This window comes from Solanum tuberosum, unplaced genomic scaffold, assembly GCF_000226075.1.
Source record: "Solanum tuberosum cultivar DM 1-3 516 R44 unplaced genomic scaffold, SolTub_3.0 scf00264, whole genome shotgun sequence".
Lineage (NCBI taxonomy): Eukaryota > Viridiplantae > Streptophyta > Magnoliopsida > Solanales > Solanaceae > Solanum > Solanum tuberosum.
Window position 1 is genome coordinate 33,767 of NW_006239193.1, and position 19,925 is coordinate 53,691.

General features: G+C 37.7%; 1 long non-coding RNA gene across 1 annotated transcript; it reads left to right on the forward strand.

Moving 5' to 3' along the window:
* The first annotated feature begins 958 nt into the window (after positions 1–958).
* On the forward strand, positions 959–1,556 carry LOC107062800 (uncharacterized). The gene is made up of 3 exons (XR_001474841.1): positions 959–1,141; positions 1,242–1,368; positions 1,459–1,556. It is a non-coding gene; the product is annotated as an uncharacterized lncRNA (long non-coding RNA).
* Positions 1,557–19,925: the final 18,369 nt, after the last annotated feature.

Below are 19,925 nucleotides of genomic sequence, written 5' to 3' on the forward strand. Positions count from 1 at the left end.
TGTTGACACTTAGCTCAATTAATGACAAGTAGCTCATGAGTCATGTCAAAGAATCCTTAGAATTGCAGAGTTTGATACATAGAAAAGAGTTCAATCTCACAAGTTATAGTTCAATGTAAGCCTCTTACATCAATTTTTAAGTAATGTAGGTAGATATTCTGAAACATGTGAACACACATTCCCTTTATTGATCATTGAATTTGCAGAAACTAAGTGTTGTGACTGGAAATGGAGAAAAGAGTTAGGGACAATGTTACCACTTCTCTGAAATATAACTTGTAAATTGAACAACATTGCAACAATTTTCAATAATATTACCAAAGCAATTTGAATGATAGATTTTGGGGAAACTCCTGTCCACCTCAGTCTGCCCATTCTGAGCTGAAAGCAATTCCAAAACCAAAAAAGTTAAACATAAGCTAAAGTAAAATGCCCCAGGTGAAAGATAAATAACAATTTGTATGTTTAGTTGGTGGATTTTTAGTTATTCATATTTGAGTATGCTTTATATTTTAGTAGTTTTAACGTTTGTTCGACATTGTGAAAGACTTTTTGGATTAAGCCTTATGTTATGATAACTTTGTTTGATATATTTGTTCGACATTGTGACATTATTTTGTACTACTTTTTTTTAATCTTTATATTTTAATTGATATAGATGGTAGATAAAAGACAAGGGTAAATAAAAAAAATCCGCTAAATCCAAAAAAGAAATTTAAGGCCAATGCTATGAGAAGGCCCACTGGGGTCGTGATATTTGATGAGCCCTCTCGAGTTGATATTTCAGAACGAGCCTCAGTTTCAACTACTCACTCGGCACACCAGTCACATAATGCCTCTACTCATGTGGCTCCACAATCTGGTTATACTATATCTACACCCACTGTGGTACCTAGTTCGGGTTACCAAACATTGCAGGGCTATTCACATCTTGGTCGTGGGTCTACCATCTCATCAACTAGTGCTAGTCAGTGCAATAGTTTGAATACTAGTAGTGGATCAATTGGACTTTCCAATCTTCATCTTGAATCCAATGGCTCAGAGCCTAATACTCCCACCACCCAACACTCAGATGCACATGGTCCTCAGCCAGGCGATAGAGACAATTTCGGAGACTCGTCATCGAGCCATTAGGATACAAGTATGATTTAATTATGTTTCATATTTCATTTATCTATTTATATTTTAATTGATTGATTATTTTTTGTTTATTCTACTTTGTCAATGAACTCGTATTTCAGCTTATGTCCGGATGTGGGTATGGCAAAGATTATTTTAAAGTGCATCGGAACTCACTATAATGGTGTGTATCCGAATTGGAGTTCGATTCCACTTAACACCCAAGGGCAGATGTTCAACGAATTTAAGGTAAGAATATATATAAATTAAATTCACATCATATACATCTAAATTCTCTAGTCATTTGAACAATAAATATTTAGTTATTTTTTATTACAGAAATATTATGTATGGGCTCCCGAACACGAGGATGACGTTCAAGTGAACTTCAAGCTTAAAGCTTCAAAGTTGCTTTCTAGCACATTTTGTGACTGTCGGAGAGAAAACATAATTCTTAAGTTTATGTTATCGGATCGATGGGCTCTGTTACTGAAACATTGGAGTACTGATGAAAAATTTAAAAAGAGGAGTGAGATTGGGAAGATGGCTCGCGCATCAGAAAAGGGAGGCTCTTTGCACACTGGTGGAGCTATTAGCCAGGTTACTAGGAAGGAAAGAATGGTATACTTTCTTAGTTTAGTAAAATAATATTTTTCTTTTTTAATAAGTACTTTTTGGAGATTAATGAGATCAAATTCTATATATGTTATTTGCAGGAAAAAGAGTTGGGTAGGCCGGTAGCTGTAGCAGAGATGTTCAAGGTTACTCACGTTAAGAAGAGTAACGAACCCCACAGAAGAAGAAAGATGGATTGAGCCACGTGCTCAAGAGACATATGTAAGAACTCCATTCAAACTAATCTTTTTTTCTTTTCCTTGTATATATATATATATATATATATTACATTCTTATTCGTAGAGTTCTTTCTTTAAATTACAGGATAGGTATATACGAATATCTCAGGAATATCGTAGTACTCTACCTCTTGAGAGTCAGGACAGACCATTTACACAAGAAGAAAACGAGAATCTTTGGAAACAGAGTGCTGGTGAACCGATTAGAGGTTCAATCTACGGCTATCCAGAAAAGGCGTATCAGAAGAAGAAGTTTTGGTATTGTGGTGCATCATCATCAAGCTTTGATGGCGGGGATAGAGAGACAATATCTGCAATGGAGAATAAGATAGCTTATCTCAATGCCGAGCTTGCTGCTGTAGCCGAAAGAGAGAAGAAGAGAGAAGAAAAAGAGAGGATGAGAGAGGAGGAGATTGCGGCAGCAAAGGAGGTAGAGAACAAGAGGTATGCAACGCTTCAGGCCCAACTAACTTTTCTTTTTGAATCAGGAAATATTCTTCCTCCATGTCCAACCAGCAGTGATGGATCTGATCAGGAGGGTGATGAGAATGATAAGTCTGATAAGGAAAGTGAGGGTGATGAGAATGGTAAGTCTGATAAGGAGAGTGAGGGTGATGAGGAGTAATTGTATCTATTTGACATTTTAGACTTCTATAATTTTGGAATTGTTTAATTTGATCGTGTTTTAGTTTATTTTGAAGTTGGATGAAGTTTATTTTGAAATAGTTTAATGTATATGTTGAAAATATTGTGTTGTTTTAGTTGGATGAAGTTTATTTGGCTTTGGGTTGTTTGGTATAAATATGCAGGTGGACAACTAAAAATTGCAGCAATTTGCTGCCTGTTTTGTAGCAGAAAACCGACCTACGGAGGTCAGAATTTCAAAAATAAAAAATAAAATACCGACCTCCGGAGGTCAGAATTTTAAAAATACAAAAATAAAATTACCGACCTCCGGAGGTCGGTAATTTTATTTTTGTATTTTTAAAATTCTGACCTCCGGAGGTCGGTATTTTTATTTTTGTAATGTTGAAATTCTGACCTTCGGAGGTCAGTATTTTATTTTTGTATTTTGAAAATACCGACCTCCGGAGGTCAGAATTTTAAAAATACAAAAATAAAATTACCGACCTCCGGAGGTCGGTATTTTCAAAATACAAAAATAAAATACTGACCTCCGAAGGTCAGAATTTCAACATTACAAAAAATAAAAATACCGACCTCCGGAGGTGGGTCATTTTATTTTTGTATTTTTAAAATTCTGACCTCCGGAGGCCGGGATTTTTATTTTTGTAATGTTGAAACTCTGACCTCTGGAGGTCGGTATTTTTATTTTTGTAATGTGGAAATTCTGTCCTTCGGAGGTCAGTATTTTATTTTTGTATTTTGAAAATACCGACCTCCGGAGGTCAGAATCTCAAAAATGCAAAAATAAAAATACCAACCTCCAGAGGTCGGAATTTAAAAATTAAGAAGATACAAATATCGACATTCGGATGTCGGTATTCCAAAATATGAGAAATAAATATTCCGACCTCAGGAAGTCGGAAATAATAATATATAAAATTGACCTCAGGAAGTCGGAAAATAAAATAATGAATTTTCTGACATAAAATAAAAACTGACCTCGAGAGGTCGGTATTGAATAGAGACCAAGCTTTTGCCGACCTAAGCTGGGATGTCGGTTTTAGGTCGGTATTTCAGGGAATACCGACCTTCGGAGGTCGGTATTTGTAGGTCGGTATTCGCTGGTTTTTTAGTAGTGATAATCACATCCAAAAAATACCTAGGCAAATGATACCCCCCATCCACAAAAGAATATGCTTTGCCCTCAATGCATCCAAAACGACAATCAGTGATCATAGGGCTGGGGTTACCATGGACGCTCTAAGCACCAAAGTGTGGGTCTGATGGTAGGGCAGTGTCCTCTGTTGTCTCTGTTGCATCAGTAGTGGTGAGAGTCATCGGTGACAGGGTCAACCAGGGTGTCATCAACCAAAAGCTATGAAGAACTACCGGAAGCCCTATTAAGACGGCCTCTAAGATCATCACTCATCTACAAAGATAGAACATCATATACCTTCACTTGAGCAACCAGAGTTCCATCAGTGCATTAAAGATGTCATAGGGATCTTTCCAAACCAAATTAACTCCTCCACACTAGGAATGAGATTTTGAAGGGAATTCCTTTTATCCACAATTTTATCATGTCTTCAACTTTGTCTTTCTTGTTTCATGAAAATTTTCAAACTAATTTTATTGTGAATTTATCATTACTGATTTTAGTCTACCAAACTTTGTAACCTTGATTACTGAGATAAGCAGGATGAAACTTTGCCTGAACATGGTCAGCCACATATTTTAGAACAAAATTTCTCATTAGTGTATGATATAATCTCTCCTACTTTAAAAAAATTGTCACGACTCCAAAATGGTTGTGATGAAACTTGTTTTTTTCCACCAAGACAAGTCAACCTCAACTTAACAAAGCGTAAGAAAAAGCGAAAAGATGAAACAAGAACAAGATAAAAGCGGAAAACTTATTCATTCTACTATAACCTCAAAAACTGTTTGTCATGTGTACAACCCACTAAAGTAAATACAAAAGTTGAAAGATAAATACAAGTCTCAATGTCTTTATTTCTCAAGTAGAACAAAACATAAAGTAAAGAAATGAGAGGTTTGTGATTGCTAGTTTAACGTTTATAAAAAAACACTTCATCCAATTCAAAGTGCAAACGGTCGTTAAGCAATATATAACCCAACAATTGAGTTGGGGTCAAATTCCATAGGGAGTGGTACATGTTCAAATTCAATCAAGAAGTACGAATATGATCTAATTAGATATAGGAATCAAAATTATCGAAAAAGTCATGAAACAAATTAAAAGGGGTGACACAAATGTCAGGGGGGGTTTTGGATTGCAATTATCAACTACTACGCAGTCACAAACAATTTGAACTAACAATAAGGAGAGGAATTCTCGGGATGTGATCGATTATAAGTAAATTTCAATATATGGGTAATTGAAACTACTAGTAAACAACTACAAATAAGTGAGTAAGCTAGACTATAAGGGAGATAGATTTCTCTCGAACAACTATCCCGAATTAGGTGATTTCTTTTGAACATCAACAAGCATAACAATGAAGAACAACCCACACCATAATTCATCCACTCTCTCGAGCTAGATGGGTAGGATTGGGTTTAGGATTCACTCTCTCGAGCTGAACCCAGCTCAACTCAATACCTACAAATCATTAATCAATAATCTTAGTTCTAAAACCTCTATCTCAAGCAATGTTAGAACTGAATTTGCAACTACAATTCATAAATTAAACCACAATTAATGATTAAAATCACTTCAATATAGCATATAAACTAGTAATTAACAATACCCATAAACTAATTCAACCCATAATCACATGATCACACCCCAAGAATTGAGATTTTAGCCAAGCATCATAAAAAGGTAAAAATGGTTACCAAATCGATTAGCCATCAATTGGGTAAGAGTAATTTAGTCTTTACAATGCTTCAATATGCAGAAAATTCGAAACCCACTTCCAAAATGTCCAAAATGTCCAAATTGAATCTCCAAACTCTTTCAAGTCTATTTAGAAACCATGAAAAGCTCAGAAGAGAAAAATTCTAAACAGACTCACCATCAGTCAACCTTCCTAAATTAACTGTTCAAAATCTAATTTGTTGTCGCCAAAAATAAGCTACGAAGGGACATTAGGCAAGGTAAGTCGGGTTCGCCGAACCACTCGGTGAACCACCCATTGCTCTCTTCTATCGCCTTTTTACCTTGGCTCTCAGCTTCCTCAAGTCCAGTAACTTTGGGTGATCTCTCTTTGCATCACGGAATTGCTCGGCGATTCGCTGACTGCCCCTTTTTATCGCCAACTTGGTTTTTTCCCTCAGGGCTGGCACGCTGGAACTTTAGGCGGTCAACTTAGCAACTTGGCGATTCGCCAAGTGCTCTTGGCGTTCACTAGGCTTGCCATTCTTTATTTCTTCAATTTGTTTTGTTCCTTTTTGCCTATTAGTGTCCTTGCTTTGTTCCTCAATCCATATACCTAAAAATCAAGGTTTTAACATCAGTTTATGGCACAAATTAAGCATTTGAGGACACTAAATCTATATAAACAAAACCCTAAATGAGTTCAAATCTCGGACTCATCAACACCCCCAAGTTAAACTTTTGTTTGTTCTCAAGTAAAACTCAAGATCAGTAGTTCAAAAAGGATGTCTCAAATAGTGCTGCATAAAACTCAACATGAATGCACACAATAAGGTTCAACCTACTCATGCCATGACCAACTGTGAACTCAAAGATTCAAATTGTGACTTACCATTATCAAAGATGTTCAAGTTCACAATACTTGCTTCAAATGCAAATTTAAGCTCAACAAAGGTACTCAAATGCCCTCACAATAAACATGATTCCCTATTCACACAAAGTTCTTCAACAATTTATAGTTCTGGAATCATATACGACTCTCACACCCACAAAGATGAACACATGCATGACTTTACCCATAGGTTTACCCTTATTTTCCAATCAACATTCGTTTCAGCTCACTTAAGATCACAAAGGCCTTTTCAAGGCTTGTAATGGGGTTGAGTGTAAAGGTATAGTCATTTAGGCTCAGTGGTTGCTACCTTCATGAAGTGTGGTTTGAACCTCACTTTCTTCCTTTTCTTTAACATTTTGATCATGCTCATAATCCACCCCATTATTCAACTTCAAATGAATTACCGGATACCCCATTTCTTTTGCAACTTCCACTACTTTATTTCACAACTTTTTCATTCTTTTTCTTTGCTTTCTTCTTTTATTTTCTTTTTTTTACATGGAGGGGTTCCATCTTTTTTCAAAATCATTACTCAAAGGGGGATTTTTCACACTTCTTGACTTTCCTTCTCTTTTCACTGCACCCCCAACTTAGACTTTTGGACTAAGTTGGCTATTCAAAGAAAGCACACTTCATGAAAGTTATGGGTGAATGGATAAAGAGAGGTCACAATTGTTCAAGTTTCTTCCAAGAAAAGGATAAGGCTCAAGAGGGCTCAAGAGGGTTCAAGCAAGGTTCAGACATCTCACATGGTTGGCCACGAAAGAGGTATATTGTCAAAAAAATTTCACTCTTCAAAATTATTGCCTAAGATCATTTCAAGTGCTTGCATCACTTAGTCAACCGGACCAACGGGGCAAATTCTAGGTGTCATCACACATAATGTTCATAGTAATCTCATCACACAAGTCATTGGCACCAATATCAAACAAAACTCCACACTTTCTAGCTAGTGTGCAATGTTCATCAGAAGAGACTAATTCGATAACCGACTAGTCACAACGAGATGCTAAAAGTTCACACATTGTCTATGCAACTTCATTGGCCTCATCGTAGTCACACATTCATTTCGTACAATTAAGAGCACTATTTAAGTCATCGGTATTGATCACAATTGATACTCAAATTCAAACAAGAACAGCCACAATCACACACGATAGAGGTGGCATAAATTTTAAAAATTAGGTTCAAAACCATTTCCATTCAAAATAAGAGACCACAAGCTCAAATATCCATAAGAATCAAGATCAAAACACATATATAGATCACAAAATCCAATATTCACAAACAAAACAGAATCATAAGAGGTAGGTATGGAAATACCTCACCCCACCCACAAAAGAAAAGTAGTTGTCCTCAAATGCAACTAAAACAAAGATAGTCAATAAAAATAATTGATATGGAGGTAAAAATGTCATCCTGCCAGGCTAAGCCTGGGGTGAAGTCTGCATCTCAGTCACTCCATCTGTCTGGGTATTAGTGCCTGGGATAGCAATCTGGGGTTGGGCATCAATAATCGGTGTCTCATTCACATTAGCTCCATTGGAGCCTTCCATAGAAGTATCCCTCAAAGATGTCTGAATAGCCGAATGTACCATGGCCTTTTCGACCTCAGTCAGACCCTCATAGGTGGTCTCCTCCTGAACACCAAGATGCTCCTCATCAGTCTCAGCCTCAGACTCTACAGCCGCATCATCAGCTCTAACCTCATCTCCAGTGGTAGCCGGAGGCACGTCAGAACAAGCTGGAATGTCTATGTCCAGGTCGTCAGGAATCTCCACGGTCCCAAAAATCATCGACATATTAGTGGACTTCAGCTGGTCCACATCTCTCCTCAACTCTGCAATTGCGGCCTTCAAGACAGTCACCTCATGAGTGGATCCCTGACCTCTCTCACACACCTCTATCCTTGTCGTGAGGGCATTAATAGAATCTCTATGAGGTATCAAAGTAGCAGTGAGAGTTCTCTCAATCATCCAAGGAACTGCAGCCTCTAGCCTGGAGGCATGCTCATTAGCAGAATGGACTAGGTGCCCCATCCGTACTGGCATGGCCTGGGTGAGTGGAGGTCGGGATGCATCAGTACTAGCAGTAGACCTAGGAGGTAGGGAAGCAGTAGAAGAACTCGGAGTCACAGAGGGGGCAGAGCTAGAAATACCTGAAGTCCCAGTGGTCGGAGTAGGCAATACTACCTCTGCAGGTACAGTCTCAATATTAACCGCCGGGGATATATCCACCGGAGCTGCCCTCTTCTTCTCAACCTCATTCTTCAAGTACTCAGCCTTAATACGCCTGATGTCAGTAGAGGAGGTGGGAGTCACTTCCACATCCGCCTTCTCATCTCGCAGAACATGGGCCCATCTGCATAGCTCGGTGATCAACACTGGAAATGGAAGAGATGTCTAGCATTGTTGGCCCTCATGTCCATCTCTTGCCCAATGATCACACCCAAATTTAATTTCTTCCTAGAAATAATGGATCCAAGACAAGCCGTCTTTGTGTGGCGGAGAATAGACTCGTTCTGGGATGGCATGATTGTGCTACTAATAAACCCGAACCAATACCTCTCTGCCACATTGAGGTCTTTCTTCTGTATTGGTAATCCGCCTTCGATCCACCTAGGAGTATTGTTAGAAAGGAGAGGGGCCAGACAACTTTTCATATCGTCCAATGCCATTCTTTGGATCATACTCTGGTAGTCATCTGCAAAGTTATAGGTGCATTCCAAGACGACATTGATATCATCACTATCACATTTTACCTTCTTCCCTCGGACAACCATATGATCTACTGGTTTGAAGGTAGCAACCTTCCTCTTTCCCTGTGGTACCAAAGATCCATAGGCTGAGTAAAATTCCCGGACCCAATTAGGAATGTAGGGACCCTGGGGTTTAGTGAAAAGTTGGAAATTATGGGACTTAAGGGTGCTCCACTCTGGATATCTGTCCACCATACCATATGTGGACAATCTCTTCACCTCGATGATAATACTCAGTCCGTAGACCTTTATTCTATTGAGAGACCGGGGAGGAGGACCCTGTACAGGTGGTGCTGGGACAATAGTTTGATCTGAATTTGGAGAAGGAGGAGTAGTCTGAGGCACTCGAATCCTAGACGGATCATGTATCCTCTTGGAGCGCATTTCTGCTCTCCCTCCAGTAGAAGTTGGTCATCCTCAGACTCAGAGATAGCAGCCTGAGAATCCTAGTGTTCTCCCTCGTTGTGTGATTTGGTAAGGTGAGTAGCGTAGACTCCCTCACTGTCAGAGATGACCTCTGGAAACTCAACCACGGGAGCCTTACCCTTTCCTTTGCCTTTCCCTCCCTTGGTAGGGAGTTTGGTTGCTGTTGTTGTGGATGTCGTTGCATTCTCATTTATAATGATCCCTTTCCCCCTCTTGCGGGGCGACATGTCTCTTCCGGGCACTTTGGGTCTAGACATATCTGCAAAATACATCGAAAAATGTTAGAAATCGTTCAAGAAAATTGCAGAAAATCAAATTGTAGGAAGACTCGCCGAACCAGTCGGCGAGTTGTTGAGTCGCTTAGGCGAGCCAAATCGGGCTTGCCGAAAGGACCAGCTCAAAAAAATATCCAGAATGAAGGCATGACGACGATGTTCAAAGCCTTTCGACAAATCATCGACACCTATCGGCGAGCATAGACTAGCCCGTCGAATATTACAGTGCATTTTAGGGGTTAGGGACACAGATAGGGCGATCTAAGGAACCTTTCGGTGAGTCATGCAGCCCGCCAAATAACCCAATGTGCCAGTTTTCAACCCTGTTTCCCAAAATCAAGGTCATATTCCCCGAATTCAAAATCAAACACACACACCATGCAATTAGTACCAGACCCATATGACTCATGCCTTCGGGATACTCAGACTTCCCCCGATTTGGCTAAAATTGGCCATTTGATGACTTTTGCCCTTAAGAATGGCGTCAACGCTCTATCATTGGGCAAATTATGTCATTTTGCACAATTTGGGGTTACTCAGACGTCATCCACCTAGACCCAACACAAAATAACCGCAACCCAACAATTTAAGACCAATTTAATCGCACAAAACACAAGAAATAATCTTTTTAAGCATTTAGGCACAAGTTCGAACACAATACGGGTAATCCGACACATAAAACACCATTTAAACAATTACCCTACACATATCAATACCCAATTACAGATTGCATTTGAGTTTAACCACTAAACTAAATTACGGGGTTCAGAAAATCAACCTGTATGCCGAATTGAGAAATTGAAAAGCTAGGCGGCCAAGTACTCCAAATCCGAGACGAGATCACACACAAAAAGCGAATAAAATAGAAAAAATAAGGAATATGTAAGGTTCGGGTGAGAGTGCACGGGGTTAGAAATGAAAGAATATAAAAGATTTTGAAATTTCAAACCGTTTAGCCTTTAAAAGCTTTCAGTTCGCAGCCCTTTCGGCGGAGTAAGTCATCCACGCTGAACCACTCGGTGATACGCCGAGTGGTACTTTACCTCGCCGAGTTTTACAAGACCTCAAGTCAATTTGGGGATTCAAACGGTGGACAAAATCGGGCTCGCCGATTAAATAATTGGCCCGCCGAGTTTTACAGACTTCCACTTCAAATTTTATGGGTCCAACGACGGTCCAAGTTGGGCTCGCCGACCTCTTGGCGAGTCGCCGATTTGACCTTTGTCTCGCCAAACTTCCTATTTTCAAACATACTTCACTTTTTAACCTGCATAATCAAAACCCGTTAGTCAAAATCAAAACTAAAGCATTAAAAACTTGGTTTACCTCCCAAGAAGCACCTTAGTTAACGTTGTGGCACGATGAAAAAACCCATTCAAGCTTCATTTTTGGGGTTTGCCATTGTGTCACTAGGCAACCCCCCTTGTTATCTTGGATTCAAATGTGAAGAAATTTGACCCATTTGGGTCTTCAACTGCTTTATTGAGACTGAGTGAGAGGTCACCGTCTGATTGAGAGCCGAGACATCATCTTTCATTTGTTTTAACACTTTGTCGGACCCTTCAACTTTGTTAAGAATGCGTGAGAACATATCTTATGTACGGCCACCTTCGGATTCCTTGGGCTTTTGACGCTCATGGGGAGGAACATATCTATCCCTCTCCCTATCTCTTTCCTTCCAAGTGGCGTTGCAATCACGCCAATCTCTGTCACGGTCTCTCCAACCCTCATCTCTGTTCCAACCTTGATTTCCACCCAGCCTTAGGTAGTTTGCGCAATAATCTCCTCCTTGGTTGGCTAGGAAGTTCACTTCCTCATTGTACAAATCGGGGTTTGCTCCACCAACAGCCACAACATTAACACTCTTTGTACCAACACCCATGACATTTTTAGACAAGATGTCTAGCTGGGTCATCATTTTGGCAAATATTTTGGTCTGTCTCTTGATCCTTTTCGATCTGCTTTTTTGTCATTCTAAAATTTAGAGGAGAGACTAGGTCTTCACAAGTGTTGCCCTATTGATCTTGGTCATGCAATCAAGGAGTTGAGAGGCTACTTCATAGGGTTGGTGCATTATACCACCGGGAACAAGTTGATCAGCAACTCGCTTGTTCACCGAGTCAAGGCCCCTATAGAAGTATTGCAACAACACATTATTTGGAAGTCCATGAGTTGGGCATTACAACACCAACTTCTTAAATCTCAGCCATGTCTTATGTATTGGCTCACCTTCCATGCGTTTAAAACCTTGGATGCTATCCCTAAGAGTTATCATCTTTGATGGGGGAAAGAATCTCACTTGAAATGCGGTAATAAGCTCATCCCAAGAAGTGATGGAATCTCTTGGCAACTCAGCTAACCACTTACTAGCCTCGCCCATCAGAGAAAATGGGAACAACCTAAGACGGACTGATTCTTGTGATATGCTCTTAAATGAGAATGGACCACAGACGCCCACAAAGTTTCCAATATGCTCATGAGGATCCTCATGAGAGAACCCCCCAAACAAACCTTTCAATTGTAGGAGCTGAAGCATTGCGCTAGTAATGTGAAAAACAACGTTTCCTTCATTTGGAGGTAGACGAATTCCCCCAGACCACCCAATGGAATTGAGTCATTGACGTTTGGGTCATTTACGTCATTGAGGTTTCCAACATCATCTTGGTGGCCCACTTGGCTAACATTACTTCAGTTAACGCTCATCTCTTCCTCTGTTTAACACAAGCAACACAAAACCAAAACTAAAGTAAGTAGATTCAACTATAACTAAAAAGATCACAATACAACTTCACTAAAAGAATTTTAAACAATACCACTCCCCGGCAGCGGCGCCATTTTGATTGCTAGTTTAACGTTTATAAAAAATACTTCATCCAATTCTTAGTGCAAACGATCGTTAAGCAATATATAACCCAACAATTGAGTTGGGGTCAAATCCCATAGGGAGCGGTACATGTTCAAATTCAATCAAGAAGTACAAATATGATCTAGTTAGATATAGGAATAGAAATTATGGAAAAAGACATTAAAATTAAAAGGGGTGACAGGAATGCATGTCAGATGGGGGTTTTGGATTGCAATTATCAACTACTACGCAGTCACAAACAATTTGAACTAACAATAAGGAGAAGAATTCTCGAGATGTTATCGATTATAGGCAAATTTTGATATATGGGTAATTGAAACTACTAGTAAACTGCTACAAATCAGTGAGTAAGCTAGACTATAAGGGAGATAGCTTTCCCTCGAACAACTATCCCGAATCAGGTGATTTTTTTCGAACATCAAAAAGCATAACAATGAAGAATAACGCACACCTTAATTCATCCACTCTCTCGAGCTAGATGGGTAGGATTGGGTTTAGGATTCACTCTCTCGAGCTGAACCCTGCTCAACCTAATACCTACACATCATTAATCAATAATCTTAGTTCTAAAACCTCTCTCTCGAGCAAGCTAAGAACACAAGGTTAGAACTGTATTTGCAACAACAATTCATAAATTAAACCATAATTAATGATTAAACTCACTTCAATATAACATATAAACTAGTAATTAACAATACCCATAAGCTAATTCAATCCATAATCACATGATCACACCCCAAGAATTGAGATTTTAATCAAGCATCATAAAACGGTAAAAACGGTTACCAAATCGATTAGCCATCAACTAGGTAAGAGTAATTTAGTCTTTACAATGCTTCAATTTGTAGAAAATTTGAAACCCACTTTCAAAATCTCGAAATTGAATCTCCAAACTCCTTCAAGTCTATTTAGAAACTATGAAAAACTCAAGAGAGAAAAATTCTAAACTGACTCAGCATTAGTCAGCCTTTCTAAATTAACTGTTCAAAATCTAATTTATAGTCACCAAAAATAAGCCATGAAAGGCCATTAGGCGAGGTAAGACGGGTTCACCGAACCACTCGGCGAACCGCCCATTGCTCTCTTCTATTGCTTTTTTGCCTTGGCTCTTAGCACCCTCAAGTCATGTAACTTTGGGCAATCTCTCTTTGCATCATGGAACTGCTCAGTGATTCGCCAATTGCCCTTTTTTTTATCACCAACTTGGTTTCTTCCCTCAGGGCTGGCACACTAGAACTTTAGGCGGTCAACTTAGCGATTCACTAAGTGCTCTTGGCGATCACCAGGCTTGCCTTTCTTCATTTCTTCAGTTTGTTTTATTCCTTTTTGTTTGTTAGTGTCATTTCTTTGTTCCTCAATCCATATGCCTGAAAATCAAGGCTTTAACATTAGTTTATGGCACGAATTAAGCATTTGAGGATACTAAATCTATATAAACAAACCCCAAATGAGTCCAAATCTTAGACTCATCAGTCTGCTAGAATGACAAGCAACTACCTCTCAAAATCCTTGAAAGAAGAAGAAGCGGAAGAAGAAGCGGAAGAGGAAGAGGAAGAGGAAGAGGAAGAGGAAGAGGAAGAGAAAGAGGAAGAGGAAGAAGAGGAAGCGGAACATAAAGAGGAAGAGGAAGAGGAACAGGAACATGAAGAGGAAGAGGAAGAGGACGAGGAAGATTAGGACGAGGAAGAGGAGGAGGAAGATGAAGAAGAGGAAGAAGAAGAAGAGTAAGAGGAAGAAGAAGAAAATGAAGAGAAGGAAGAAGAAGAGGGAGAGGGAGAATAAGAAGAGGAAGAAGAAGAGGAGGAAGAAGAGGAAGATGAAGAAGAGGAAGAAGATAATGAGGAAGAAGAAGAGAAAGAAAAAGAGGAAGAAGAAGAGGAGGAAAAAGAAGAAGAAGAAGAAGAAGAGGAAGGGGAGGAGGAATAGGAAGAAGAAGAAGAAAAAAAGACGAAGAAGAGGAGGAAGAGGAGGAAGAAGAGGAAGAGGAAGAGGAAGAGTAGGAAGATGAGGAGGAGGAGGAGGAGGAGGAGGAAGAAGAAGAAGAACGGGGAGGGGGAGGGGGGAGGAGAAAGAGAATGAGAAGAAAAAAGGGATCACACGGATCTGGGCTCGGAACCTACATAAGTGTAGAAGCAAAGGATGAGTACCAACGAACACAGTACCCAGTAAGCAACCCACTAAACAAAGCAATTAGCTAGAAATCAAATATCCCTTTCATCCCAATCGAACCTTCTCAAACTACAACCAGCATAAAAATCAACCCAATCTAACAATTATACAATACACAACTCATAAGATTCAATAATCATAGTTCAACAATCACAATTCAATAGCTAACACGAATTAAGTAAGTCAACCTCCACATCAAGTAGATTAATCATACGTAACAAGTGCATCAATCACAATTAACAAGTAAGTCACACATAAATATCAAAATTCATCAAATCACAATACTCAATCTATCGCCGGAACCATTTCACATTGGCACAATATCACAAGTCAGAACCATTTCCCATCGGCTTGATATCAAATCACTAGCCGAAACCATTTCCTGTCGGTTTTATATCAAGTCACTAACCAGAACCATTTTCCATCGGCTTTATATCAAATCACAGCCAAAACCATTTCCCATTGGCTTTATATCAAATCACTAGCCATAATCAGTTTTCATCGGCTTTATATGAAATCAAAAACACTTATTGGAAATGACCTTGGTATCATAACTCTCACATGTCTCATCACGATGTTCAACAATCAATGCACACAAGGAATATCACACCATATAAAAGAGAACAATTTATGCAATTCAAGTTCACATTCATGTTATCAAGCATTTCATCAATCAATCAATAAGGGTCGCAACAAGGCAATTCACATCATTAAGATCATCACATAGTCTTTTTATCTCAACCAATTTTTATTCATTAAGATTTATAAAGTAGACAATCAACCCTTCACCTCATTCCCATTACTTTCAACACACAAACAATGAAGGGAATACACAAATTCTACTTGAATACAAGGTGTATGAGATCACTTGCCTTAAATCAATCAATTAATCACTCCAAGAGTTGATTCTCCCCCTTCCAACCAATGTCCAAAACTACATAATCTAAAACAATTAAGTATTCACAATAATTTTTTGGAACTAAGAATACCCACATCAATTACTTTGAAAAATGGTTCAATCAACTCAAAATTCAATTCCGAAAATAAGGTTTGAATCCAAATTTTAATACTTGAAAGTGTTATTCAAGGATTTTGGAACTCATTGGTGAAAACCATTTTGAAAAAGGATTTGAAATCAGTTAATAAACCCACTTTTACTTCAAAAACTCAAATTCATGAAAATCCTCGGTCTATCAATCCAAAATCTTGATTTGAACCAAAAAATCCAATATTAATTAATTGAGGGTTTAAAGTCAAGAAACGTTACCCAACTATTTTATCTTGAAAAACCCACTTGAAATTGCCTTCACTGAGTTCTCAAAGCTCCAACAATGGAAAATGGGAAAGAAACCCCAAATTTGGATCAATACACTGCTTGGGGTCCTTCGCGAATGCGGATCCCTATCCGCAAATGCGGCCGGACAGCTCATAAATCACCTCTGCAAATGCGCCCACTAATCCGCGAACGTGGAGGTCATGGCTTTGACCTCACGCGAAAGAGGGCACCCCTCTGCGATCGCGGAGGGTTGCCTTCATCACATACCAGAAAATTCAGCCAACTCAAAAATCATTGAAAGGACCCTAGGTAATTGTTTTGAACCCCGCATACACAAACCATATGTGCAAATTCACTAAACTCGACATTTCTGGACAGTGTGGAACCATCAAAACATAAATCTAAGGTCTCCTTAACCCAAAACTCGTTAAGGAGATAAGGAATGAACGGAACGCCTAAAAACGCTACAAGAAGTTCGGGACCTCACAAAAATCAACCAAGACCTCACTTTGGTCTAAAATTATCCCCCAAATCCAACGAAACACTTGAAATTTCGATCCGAGCAACTGGACCCCAAACGTTTATCAAAGTCAACCCAAAGGCTAAATTTTCATAATTTCACAACGTACGACCTCAAATCCTCAAAAGACTCTGAATCTGAAACTGACAACTCTCATAGACTAGATTCCATATTCCAGGACTTGTGGAATTGATGGAATTCCATTCCGACACTCGAAACTCTAAAAGGCACCAAATACAACTTTCTTAACTATATTAGCTTTTAAACTCAAAACTTACAAAATTCTCAACTTTAAACTCAAAGTTGAAACCAACTTTCACAACTCAATCATGAAAGACTCAGGGTCGATATCGGGAGGAAAAAATGATAAATTCACAAAACTTTCCAAAAATGCCCGACTGGGGTCATTACAAATTCAACAATATCTTTCATAGGACAATAAGTGTGCACAACAGAATTATGCATATGTAGAGGACCTAAATTAGATCAGTTGTCATACCATATCGCAGAGGTTCCTTCTCTAGGTTCCCACCATGTATGTTTTTCCAAAAGGTCTCTATTGTCCAATTCTTTCATATTTGGGATCCCTCATTTCCATTAAACTAGTGCAAGCATTTGCTTTATATAATACTTGGACCACATAAAGCAATCACCGCTTAAGTGAGGCCAGGAACATCATAATGGCTAGCCCTTAGCTGGAAAGTCTCGCTTAAGCATCTAGTGCTTAAGTGGTGACAGGGCCGCTTGAGCGGCTACACCAGGACAGTGCCAACCAAACGAACTAAGTCCCAAAGGACTCCACTTGGGTGTTCAGAATTTGTTTGGAAATATGTGCATACAAATGAACTATGCTATTCCACTAAATTTGATATTTTGGACTCAATGAAGATGTTAAAACTTCCAATAGGTATTGTCTCGAACAAATGTAGATCCTACACCACAACTTTATTTTAAGTAAAATACACACAATAACTCGAAATAAGCTCAAGAGTCTCAAAGCCAGCACCAAAGATCCTCAAAAATAAAAAATCGTTATTTCAAAGCTAATGGAACAGTATTTTGAGGCCGTCTACCTAAAGTTTTGACCGAAGTTAGACATTCAAGTTTCAAAAGCTATAAAATACGAAAACTCACATAAAAACAAAACGTACAATCGGGTGACTGAACTGTTAGTCTCAGCAAGTCATAAATGACGTGGGGTCGCTATAGAAAACCTCTAAATGACAAAAACAACATAAAACATGAAAAATGACATGAAGGGTCATTACACATCAAGAACATCTACTTCTTTTGAATCAGATTTTGTGATGTTTTGACTTGAAAATGAATCTCAAATATATATACCGAAGCCTTGTCTTCTAAAGAGTCATCATTTTGAAAGAGATAGTCAATAGTGAAATTAAATCAATTTTAAATAGTCATGATGAGAATAGATTGATCTTCATCCTGAAAATAAGCATTTAGATTCAAAATAATCTTTTAAAAGGAAAATGAAACATGATGAAACTATTGACAATTTTTTGACAGGTCTTGTTGTTAAAGATTATTGACAATCGGAAGGCCTTAATTATTTTGATAAATACTCGCCAACAATAAAAATAAAATCTATTTGATTGTTAATGACACTTCCGATAATATATGGTCTTGAAATTCATTAAATAGATGTAAAAATAATTTTCTTATATAGAGAATTGGTGGATGAAATTAACATAAAATAATTTGAGGATTTTGTAGTTCACGGTAAACGAGAGAAGTATGCAAGTTAAGTCACTTTAATTTATGGACTGAAACAAACACATAAATGGCATGTAAAATTTCACCAAATAATATTGACAAATGAATTTAAGATTAAAAAGTATGACAAATGTGTTTCCATTAAAAATACTATGAATCATAAAGTCAATGTTTGCTTATTATTTATTTGAATGGGGATGATATATTTAGTCATAATTACCGACATTTCTAACATAATGTTACTAAGCATAAGGTGGCTAGGAAATTTGACATGAAAGACTTAGAAATTGCTGATGTAATTTCAGAATTTAGGATTCATAAAACTTTACAAGGCTTAGCATTGCCACAATCTCATAACATTGAAAAAATACTGTACAAATTCAAGTAATTCGATTTCAATATTGTCTAAACACCAATTGATATGAGTTTTGCTTTTCAAAAGAATGTAGGTGAAAGTGATTCACAATTTGATTATGATTCACAAGTAATTTCAATTAAATTCATTGCATGACAATGAAAGGTGTTTTGGGCTTCTAAAACATACTCAAAACTATACTTTGTATTATGACAAATATTCTGAATTACTTCAAGGATATAATAATGCAAATTGAATCACCAAATCAAACAAAGTTAAATTCACAAGTGGGTATGTACTCATCCCTGGCAGAGGAACAATGCCTTGAAAATCATCAAAACAAATATGTATCATTCCCTCTGCAATAGACTCTGAATATATAACTTTAAATAAGGTCGTTAAAGAAGCTGAATGATTCTAAAATTTCTTGTAAGATATTCCATTTGATCCAAACTTTTAACACATGTATGCATACTTTATGATATCAATGTTGACACCCAATTTTGGCCTAACATTTTCAAAATTCGTAACTTTTAAGTTTTATTTATTCAATAGTTCAAAATACATTTTTTTTTAAAATTTTAAACAAGTATATCCATATTTATTCTTATTTTTCAAAATTTCAGGATTTTTATCAGTTAATTTTAATTACATTATTTTTTGTCATAGCCGATTGACTATGTTAAAATATTTGTTCATTTTGTTTAAATCACTATTTCTTCTAAATTACATTTTCTACATGGCATTACGTTCATTACATTTTTTAATATTCATTTTATTCGTTACATTTGTTAATATTCATTTTGATATTTTGCACAGTCTAGAAATTCATTACATTCTCTTGTATTTAGTTTATTTTTTATTTGTTTTTTGGTTGATTTTCATTTTCTTTTTATACCTCTATATTTGTTAATGTTAAAATTGCTTGCTCCCTGCTATGACTATTTATTTGTATTTGTATTATTTAGATTAGATACTACTTCATCGTTATGTTTCCTTTTGGATTGTTTTGACATTATCATTATTCTTGAGTCTTTCATTGATTTTGTGCCCACATATAGGTAATTCCGGCAACCATCATGCTGTTGATTTTAGATAATTTTATTTTTTATTCTTTGGTTGATTTTTGTTGAAGCTTTACCCCGCAATATCTTAATTACTCCATTCAAGTACATTAAGTTTGATATTTAACTTTGGGTGTAGTGTTTTTTT